Source organism: Gastrolobium bilobum, unplaced genomic scaffold (assembly GCF_033153095.1).
Source record: "Gastrolobium bilobum isolate Gb01-03AN ecotype WA unplaced genomic scaffold, APGP_CSIRO_Gbil_v1 utg25940, whole genome shotgun sequence".
Classification (NCBI taxonomy): Eukaryota; Viridiplantae; Streptophyta; class Magnoliopsida; order Fabales; family Fabaceae; genus Gastrolobium; species Gastrolobium bilobum.
Genome location: NW_026898592.1, coordinates 29,048 through 40,455, shown reverse-complemented (window position 1 = coordinate 40,455; position 11,408 = coordinate 29,048).

Below are 11,408 nucleotides of genomic sequence, written 5' to 3'. Positions count from 1 at the left end.
TCCTGTCACGAATCATCTTTATCTGCTTAGTTGTTTCGTTCACCATATCTGGCCCAAACATTTCTTTATCGCCCACTTCTTCCCAGCATACAGGTGTTCGACACCTTCTTCCATACAGAGCTTCATACGGGGCCATTCCTATACTTGCATGATGACTGTTGTTGTAAGAAAATTCTGCCAAAGGCAGATACTGATCCCAACAACCTTCTCTTTCTAAAGCGCAAGCTCTTAACATGTCTTCCAGTGTCTGTATTGTTCTTTCAGTCTGTCCGTCTGTCTGCGGATGGTACGCCGTACTCAATCGTAATTGAGTTCCGAACGCCTGCTGTAATGAATACCAGAATCGGGATGTAAACTTAGGATCCCGATCACTGATTATACTTTCTGGTACTCCGTGCAGTCTTACAATCTCCTTCACATAAATTTGAGCCAGCTTCTCTGTCGTGTACGTTCCTTTCACCGGTATAAAGTGTGCTGACTTGGTCAATCTGTCGACCACTACCCAGATGGCATCGTAGCCTGCTTGAGTTCTGGGTAGACTGGTTACAAAGTCCATAGAAATACTTTGCCATTTCCATTCGGGAATATGCAAGGGCTGTAGGGTTCCCGCTGGTCGTTGATGCTCTATCTTTACTTTCTGGCACACCATACATTTGCTTACGAATCTTCCAACATCTCTCTTCATTCCTTTCCACCAGAAATTATTCTTCATGTCTGCGTACATTTTGGTGGCTCCTGGGTGAATCGAGTACTGACTCTTGTGGGCTATTTCCATCACTTCATCTCTCAAGAGTCGTGTAGGGACGACAATTTTCCCTTGAAAGGTAATTATACCTTGTTGATTTAAACTAACTCCAGGTTGATTTCTTAACCGTTTCAAACAATCTACGGCTTGTTGGGCTTCCTTGATCCTCTCTAAGAGTTCATCTTGGATTTGTACTGCGTAATATTCCTGTCCGCATTCACTTTTTACCACTGCGAGATTTAAATCTCGGAAATCTTCAATCAATTGTTGTTCGGCTATCATCATACTTGCAATTCCTCTGACTTTTCTGCTCAAGGCATCAGCAACTACATTCGCCTTGCCGGGATGATACTTTAGTTCAAAGTCATAATCTTTCAGGAATTCCATCCATCGGCGCTGTCTCATGTTCAGCTCCTTCTGGTCAAATAAGTACTTGAGGCTTTTGTGGTCACTATATACTGTCGTAGTAGCACCGTATAAGTGATGACGCCATATCTTCAAGGCAAATACGATTGCTGCCAACTCAAGATCATAAGTGGGATAATTCTCTTCATGTGACTTCAACTGTCGAGATGCGTACGCGACTGGTCTGCCATTTTGCATAAGCACACATCCCAAACCCATCTTTGAGGCATCACAATAAACTTCAAATGGTTCTTCAGGGTTTGGTAATGTCAGCACTGGGGCTGTCGTCAGCATCTTCTTTAACTCCTGAAAGCAAACTTCGCATTCATCAGTCCACACAAAAGGGACTTCCTTCCTTGTCAATCGGGTGAGTGGTAACACCTGCTTCGAGAATCCTTCAATAAATCTTCTATAATACCCTGCCAATCCAAGAAAGCTTCTTATCTCTGTGACCGTCTTGGGTCGCTCCCAGTCAACTACTACTTTGATTTTACTGGGGTCCACCGCTACTCCTTTATCTGATATCACATGCCCAAGGAATTGAATATCGGGCAGCCAAAATTCACATTTGGATGGTTTGGCGTATAGCTGTTTCTCCCGTAATATTTGCAGTACGATTCTCAGATGCTCCCCATGCTCCTCCTTGCTCTTTGAGTATAGCAATATGTCATCGATAAACACGACAACAAATTGATCCAGATAAGGTTTGAATATTTGATTCATATACCCCATGAACACTGCTGGGGCATTTGTCAGTCCGAAAGGAATGACCAGGTACTCGTAGTGCCCATATCTTGATCTGAATGCTGTCTTCGGAACGTCTTCTGGCTTGATCCGGATCTGATGATATCCTGATCGGAGATCGATCTTTGAAAATACTCTTGCACCTCTCAGCTGATCAATTAAGTCCTCAATACGAGGCAGTGGGTACTTGTTCTTCACAGTAACCTTGTTGAGCTGTCGGTAATCCGTGCATAGTCTCATTGACCCGTCCTTCTTCTTCACAAATAATATTGGCGCTCCCCATGGAGACACACTGGGTCTGATAAAATTTTTCTTTATTAAGTCTTCCAATTGCTTCTTTAATTCCACAAGTTCAAGTGGTGACATACGGTAGGGCGCAATTGAAATTGGCCCAGTTCCCGGTACTAGCTCAATTGAAAATTGTACCTCTCGTTCTGGAGGGAAATTGGTGATATCATCGGGAAAAACATCCTCAAACTCCTTAACCACTAGAATGTTGGACAGTGGTATCTCTTCTTCTCCTACAAGAGTTCCCATCATCATCATGGAGCATTCTCCTATTTCAGGCGCTGAGTTTTCTTCCGCTCCTTCTTTGCCGATAATCAAACTGTGATTGCTGCAGTCAATCACCACTCGCTGCTTGGCGAGCCAGTCCATCCCTAGAATCACATTGATCTTCTCTAGTGGGAGGACTATGAAGTCCTGTTTGTACTTCTTTCCTTCATAGATAAATGCGACGTCTCTACATAGTAGGTACGCCTTAGCAACTTTTCCCGTCGCGGTCATGATCCGCATAGGTACTTGCAGTCTATCAGTAAATGAATCGTACGCTTTCGCCACATAATCGGCGACAAAAGAATTCGTAGCACCAGAATCAAATAGTACATCTAAATTTTCATGGCAAATATAGATCGTACCTTTGACCAGTTCAGCTGCCTGGTTTGCCGTGTGTTGATCGAGGGTGTAAACTCTGCCCATCCTTGGTGCTTCTTCTGTTGCTTGTTGGTTTCCCCATAGTGGACAGTTCTTGACATAGTGTCCTTCTTTTCCACACTTGTAGCAGTTTGGGGTTCCACTTAGACAGTTACCGTAATGGGGCTTCTTGCATTTTGGACAGTTCGGAGGTTTGTTGTTGTGGCTATTGTTTCCCGGTAGTTTCCGGGTCTCTTGAACTTGTTGTCATCTCGCCTGGGCTGCCAGGGATTTCCTCCGTTGTTTCCTCGCCATGGTCCAGTCTTTCCTTTATAACCATTCCCGCTAGCTTCCACGGGTTTCTTCTGTTGGCCAATAGCTTCCACTCTTCTGCATCGATTGATTAGGGTTGCAAATCGTTGCCGGCTACTAGCTCAGCAATTCTGGGATTCAGACCCCTTTGAAACTTCGCCATCAGAAAGTCTAGTAAAGGCATTGCTGCTCTGTATGTTGCCAATCTTAGTAACTCATTAAACTTAGCATGATACTGGTCCACCGTCATCGTTCCTTGAACCAGTTTGTCAAATTCTCCTTGTTTACTATCCCGGATTGACATCGGAAAGTATTTCTCCAAGAACATTTCCTCGAACACGGCCCAAGTTATAACCGCATTCTGCATTTCCAACGGTTGGGACGCATTCGCCCACCAGTGGTGAGCATCTCCTTCCAGCATGTACGTCGAGAATAGCACCTTCTGATCGTCGGTGCATTGGATAACTCGAAAGATCTTGTCCATTGTTTGCAGCCATTGTACAGCTGCCATTGAGTCAGGACTTCCTTGAAAGGAGGGTGGTTTGTGTTTTCTAAACGTCAACAGTAGTCCTTGGTAATCTTGACCTGCCGCACCGTTTCCTGGAGGAGGTCGGGGTCCTTCACCATGACCCCCGGCTCCTGTTCCCGAGCCGCTTGCTCCGTTATTGTTTGCATTAGCATTTGGGTTCCTTCTGATCTCATTCATTATATTCTGAAACATATCTCCCGTGTTGGTTTGTAATTGGGTGATGGTGTCCCGCAACGTGTTAATTTGTCCTTGTATATCTTGCGTAGGGGTTCTTCGTGGAGGCATCTTGCTGTACATAGATACAGCAAATGGTTAGTGTTCCATCCTAATCCGAAATTTTGCTCTGATACCATAAATGTAACACCCCAAATGTAAATACATATAGGGTGCACCTTCATCATGCATTCAACGCGCGGAAGTCTAAATTTAAACTTTACGAATGCAAATATCAGAGTGCGGAATGGAAACACATAACCATACTTATTCCATATAAAATTAAAAGCGTTAAAACGTCAATACAAAATAGATAACACTAAACATTATTTAATGTAATCCCAAAAAGATTAACTAATCATAAATAAAAACATAATTTATGCCGCATCATAAGCCCAGTCATAATGTGGTTGTGGTTCCTCTAGCCATTGTGTACTTAGTGCTTCATCGAAATCATAATGTGGAAAAGCTTCTATTAATAATTTCATAGCCTCAGTCCATAGGCCTCTATCTGTTAGATCCTTTAGTTTCTCTTCCCAGGTAGGTGGAGTTTCTTCTTCTTTACGTACCAGTCTCTTACCCTTTCTTTCCCACATAACTTTCTTATTACTTTCTTTCATCTTTTCCTGAAATGGGTGGTCAAGGGGGGGTGAGATTTTGGGGAAAATCTCAGTAAAGTTCACAGCTGGAGCATTCTCCAACTATGACGCTTACTCCTGCAACAGTTTATAATAACAATACAAAATGGAACATTTAACATCATCATATAAAAATATCATGCCATCATCATCATCATCATATTCCTGCCGGCTTTTACGGACTTACGGAGATACCCAGAGTCCTCGTCAGGTTGCAACTGGAGTATCAGTGCACAGGCCAACATTTAATAGCATGGTTTTAAGTTTCAAAAATATCATAATCACATAATGTAAAGCACTATAAACATATTGCAGTCAGACCATAACTTATCATAGTTTCATAATGGTGGCATACATAGAGAGATCACTTCAACAACTGTAAACACTTACAGTACTTGTCGTTCTTTACTTGTATACTTTCAACTTTTGATCTCTTTACTTTCCTGTTTGCTCCCTTGACTCCCTAACATCATCATATCATCTTTTAGTAACTTATATAACATTCAACATTTGTGTTTTATCCATGTATAGGTCTCGGCTTTGCAGGTTTAATTACCTAGAGGAGTTGTTTTGCTTACTTACCCACTTGTGTAGGTTTTAGGACATTACTAGGTCATCATAACACTTAATAGAATTATTAAAGATTTCATTCTAGGCATGTATAGGTTCGGCCAACTAAGGTTATGATCATGCAAAATTGATTTAGAACCTAGGCTACTAAACATGCTAATCTAACATCATCATTTCATCATCTTTCATATCATTTAAACATCTCTTCATGCTTATAATTATCATACATGGTTCGGCCTTCTAGGGATCATATACTTAGGATATCACTTTCATGCTTTTACATGTCATTCCTAACCAAGAAGGTTCATAGGCTTACCTTTGATGATGATCAACGACTTAAGGAAACACTTCTTGACCTTTGACTACTTTGAATCTTCTTGAATGAACTTCCTTCCTCCTTGAACATACAAGGCCGCAAGCTTAAAGAGAGGAGAAGAGGGATTTTCTTGCTTAGAGATGAAGGGTTCTTTGGTGGAATTATTAGGAAGAAGGACTAAGATCCAGGCTTGTATTTGATCTTGGAACAATTAGGTATTTCTAACTAACACACTCACCATTTCAAAGCATTCATGGACTTCACAAAATGAACTAAACTCTTTGTTCTTTCCTTTGGTAGTGCCGCGGCTATAGAGGGAAAAAGGAGAGACTAAAGCTTGTTCAAATAGGCAACCTAGAAGCCTTGCCATTACTTGATTGCTGGTAGGTTTCGATCACATTAAATGAGAGTAAGGTGGTGATTTGTTGTCATAGGTTAGATTGCTTAATTTAGGGACAAGAACATGATGTCAATTTCCTTGATTAAGGAAATTTAGTGATTGCTTGATTTAAGGAATTGATGATGTGTGACTAATCGTCATTAAAAGTTGCTCCCTTGATTTAAGGGATTGATGAGGTGTGACTAATCGTCATAAAGGTTGCTTCCTTGATTTAAGAAACAGAATTATTTGATTGATTGACATATTGTCATCAATTTGCTTGATTTAGGGAAAGTGATTGACTACTAATCATCATAATCCTAACTTCCTTGTTTAAAGGAATTTGACTGGCTTGACTTAAGGAAATTCGATTTGCATTTAATGGCTTGAAAATCAAATAAAATCAAATTCATTTCCTACACCTAGGCCGTGGATTTTAAATGCTTGGAAGGAAAAGATTTCCTTTAATTTTGGACCATGATTTATTCCTTAAGATTATGGACCTTTAACCTATTAACCTGACCTAATTTGTGCCTATTTTTCCATGATTTTATGACACTTTAAATTGACTTCTTAGAGCTTGTTTTCTCTAGTAAAACCGTGGGCTTCTTGCTTGTAGGGAAAGAATTCTAATTTAATTCCTAGTCATATAGTACTTCTTTAGGTTTATTATGTCATGGCCTTACTTTGGGCTTTAACTTGATTTGGGTTTCATTTACCTTATTGGACTTTACTTTATCATATAGAGCTTTCTTTGTATCACTTGGACTTGTCCACATTAAATGGAATTAAAACTTCCTTTGTTGGGTTATACTTTGATCCATGAATTCATTGGATCCCTAATGCTTATGTCTTTGGCCCATTGGACCCATACTTCTAATTTACTTAATCATAAACTATTTCTTCTGAAATGTCTCGTTTATTAATTATCATAATTCTTCATTAATCATGATACAATATTTAGGGTTGTTATAAAGTACCTCCAAGGTACGACCAACTTATGCCTTCGATTTGGAGAAGGCAAAGCCAAATTGCAAGCTACTCGGATGCTGATTTAGGGGGAGATTCCGACTCGAGGAAGTCCACAACGGGATATATGATGAGATTTGCCAGAGGAGTTGTCTCTTGGCAATCAAGACTTCAGAAGTGTGTTGCACTATCGAAAACTGAGGCTGAGAACATTGTCGCTACTGAGGCAAGCAAAGAGATGTTGTGGATGAAGAAGTTCCTCATGGAACTCGGCCATGATCAAGACAAGTACGAGCTGGGTTGTGACAATCAAAGCGCAATCCATCTTGCAAAGAATTTGACCTATCATTCCCGCACCAAGCACATTGATGTGAGGTATCACTGGATCTGGGATGTGGTAGAAGGTGGAGAGCTTGAACTCGTCAAAGTGCACACTGACCAAAATTGGTCCGACATGACGACAAAGCCGGTTCCAAGAAAATTTGAAGACTGCTGTGAAGGAGCCGGGTAGATGCTGAAGTCGACACATTGAAGTCGGGAGGGAGATTTGTTGGGCTTCCTACTCCAATGCTAAGCCCAAGCCCATTGAGGGGTTTCTTAAAAACTCTAAATCCTAGATTCCACCTCCTCTATATATTCATTAGTTGAGGGTGGAGGCTAGGTTAGACTGAGAAGATTATTTGAGAGTTGAAGGAACCGAGTTCCCAACAGAAAGATGAAATTTCCATAGGTAAAAGAAGAAAACAATTCCCCATAAAGTAATTCATTAGATTCCATATATAGTTGATGGTGTCACTATCTTCTAAAATTCAACTCATGAATTCATGCTAGGAGCCGTTCCACCGGATAAATAAGGGCATGTTTGGATGAATTTTTTTTTCCTTCAAAAGTAAATGTTTAAAATATAAATATATATATATATATAGATATATTTCTCATAAAAATTCTGTTTGAATATCTGCTTTTAAAAAAGTAGAAGTCATAAAAAAAATCAAAAAACTATATTTTTTGAAAATTATAAAATTTTAGCTTTTAAAAGGGGGACCAGTGAATTTTGATGGTCCTGGACCACTGAAATTCCTATGTAGGATTCTTTAGATTCTTCTAGTATTCTACTCATTAATCCATGCTACGTGTCGTTCCACTCGATTTCACAATTCATGTACTAAACGTGGATAAATAAGATTTTCAATGTTAGTTTTCCCAAAAATTTAAATTTACTAGCATACCAAATGCCCCCATCGACTAATTCCACTTTTTTTAAGTTTCTATTCTCTTCAATGAACATGTTCAGTTAGCGGCAAGCACTGAGCCCACGTAACAATAGGCGATAGTAGGATTTGGTAGGTTAACTTCCATCTTTTTAGTTATAAATTATAATAATAATACAAATTTCGTCATGCATGATGTTCGCCCAGTGTTTTAAAACCCGACTTGGACGGGCTGAGTTGACCCGGATTTCGATAATTTGATGCCCTCATCGATTCGAGCTAGGCATTAGATTAGCTATGCTTTCGAATCGCTTAACCCGATTTGAACTGGACCGAAAACTGGGTTCAACCGGTGTTGAATAGATTTTATATTAAATTGTGTAAAACATATACATTTTGCAAGCAATGGAATTCGAAGTTGAGTTCTATTAGAATATAAATAATATTTTATTTTATTTTATTTTTTGTATGTTTGTTATTTTACATTAGGTGAGTTGTAGTCACTCCTTTATATTCCCTTGTAACCATTTTACTCAATGAATTCAAATCAATCTTTATCCTCTTTTACCTTCTAACAAGTTTCCTTATTTGAGAATCAAAAGGCTTAAACCACTTTTAATTATTGACACTACAAGAAAAAATCTTATTAGTGACAAAATTTTATGAAATTTCGTCACAAATTTTTGCGTCGCAAGTAAATTTCGTCACAAATTCCTGCATCGCAAGGTCATTTGTAACGAAATTTGATTAGTTGTGTCGAAAATTGTCATTTGTGACAAAATTTATGACAAAAATTTTCGTCACAAATAAAAAATTTTCTTGTAGTGTGAATATAATGTTTATCATTTAATATTATTATATATTATTTTGAAATATAATTGAATTTGATTACATCATTGATCTAATAATCCAATACCTGAACCGAATCGGTTTGAAATTTAAAAGCACTGTGTTCCCATTGAATTTGTTGTTCTGCATCATTATCGTTCTCACGCGGAGGTCATATAGAAAATTGAGAAAGCTATGCTGTTTTCGAATTATTTTTTCAACCACTTACATTTTACATATATAAAAAAATTGTAATTTAACTAGTCACATTCAGGTTTTTTTTTTTTTTTTTTAAGAAAAAAATATCCAACTTGTGTAATTCAGATTCTTCTCACTCACTATTTAACGTACACTAACATCTAAAAATCCATTACCCTTTTAAAAAAGAAAAAGATTACATTTATAACATTTTTATTTATAAATTATATTATATCTAACCGATAAGATACTCTTGAGTAAAATTTTACCGATTAAATATAATATAATTTATAAGTTTATAAATAAAAAATTATCTATATAACCCTCCATTTAGGCTTTGTTTGGGAGTTTGGAAGGGAAGAGAATGAATGAGATCCAAGGGAGAGGGAGAGAAAGGAAGGGAAGGAAATTGAAGGGTATTCTCTTCCCTTGTTTAGGAGTCAAAAAAATGGTAAGGAAGAAAAATTGAGGATTAATGAGATATTTTTACCATTTTAATCTTTTTTAATATTAATATAATTATTATATTTTACAAATTAAATTATATTTAAAATTTTTAACAAAATTATTTACGTATTTTTCCCAAAACCAAAAAAGATCATATTTTCGATGAAATTTCTACATTGCAAACGATGAAAATTTCGTCACAAAATTATCATTTTCGTCGGAATACTTTTCGTCTAAAATCGATGGAATTTTTCAACCGATGAAAATTTTTACAAAAATAAATTCTCTATCTAAATTTTCGACGAAGTTTAGTTTCTATCAAAAGTTTTGACGAAAATGATTTCTTCCATCAAATGTTTTAAACGGAAAAAAATTTCGTCAAAAAATTTGATGGAAATGTGTTCTGACAAAAATTTCGACAGAAATTGTTTGCTCAAAAATTTTGACGAAAATGTTTCATTCGAAATTTAGATTCTGTATAGAATTTTGACAGAAAAAATTTTTCATTGGAATTTTTTGTCGAAATATTTTTCGACAAAATTTTTTACGGAAATATTTTCTGTCGAAATTTTTTGACAGAAATGCATTCGGTTGAAAATTTTGATGGAAATATTTTTTCTCAAAAAACATGACAGAAATATTTTCCGTCGAAATTTTTTTATGAAATTGTGTTTCGTTAAAAATTTCAACAAAATTTTTTTTTGCCAAAAGGTTTAACGAAAATTTTTCCGTCAAAAACTTTATGCGAAATTGAAATTCTGTTAAGAATTTTGATGAAATTTTTTCGTCAACAATTTTCGATAGAAATGTGTTTCGTTGAAAATTTTGATAGATGTGTTTCGTTGAAAATTTTGATGGAAATATTTTTCCTCAAAAATTTCGATAACTATGTTTTTTTGTGAAATATTTTGGCAAAATTTAGATTCCGTGAAGAATTTTGACAAAAAAAAATTTTCGTAACAATTTTTTACAGAAAATGTTTTGTCACAAATTTTGATGGAAATAATTTTCGTCAAAATATTGATGGAAATATTTTTCGTAAAAAATTTTGTTGTAATGGTTTTATGTCGAAACTTTTCGTTAGAAATGTGTTTCGTCAAAATTTTGGACAGAAATATTTTCGTTAAAAGTTTTGACAGAATTTAAATTCTATCAATAATTTGGACTGAATATTTTTCTGTACAAAGTTTATGTTAGTGATTATGGAAAAATCTATGATTTTTTTGACGTATATGATTTTCATAAAAAATTTAATCACTATTTTTGATGAAATATTTTTCGTAAATAAATTATGTCGGTATTTGAAACTTTTTTAATAATATCGCATTTAAAAATGATTCACAATTATATAGTTTAAACATTTTAATGCTAAGGGTAAATAAGTAATTTTCAATATTTCCTCCTCAAACCATCCAAATTGGGAGAACTTTAATTTTAAGAAGAATGAGGATTTAGTAAAAATTTCCAATTTCTTCCCCTTCTTTTTTTTAAACTCACAAAAAATGGAAGGACTTACTAAAACCCTTCATTTCCTTTCCTTTCCTTCCTAAAATCAAAACAAAGAAGAAATGTAAAGTTGGGTTGGCATTAGCATTGTACTTTTCTTATCAGTCGGCTTTACATTGGACTTAACGTTTTAATAATAAAATGACTGAATATACGCAGAGAGAGAGAGAAATATTCCTAGCAAAACAGAAATTATAAAAATTGGAAATCATACACCACAAATAATTCGGGACCACAAGGAAAAGTTTACTTAATTTGGTGGTTATCAAATCTTCGCACATATATATTTAATGTAAGTGATATCAATAAATTTATATTAAATAATTTTCATAAATAATTAAATTAAGATATAAAAATCATATAACCTTTCTTAAATAATTATGACTTTTAAATATTTTTTAATCTGAAACATCTATATATAAAATCATATGGTCAAAATTTAGTACTTTTATATTTTACTATTATTCTAAAATTTTATAAACTTAA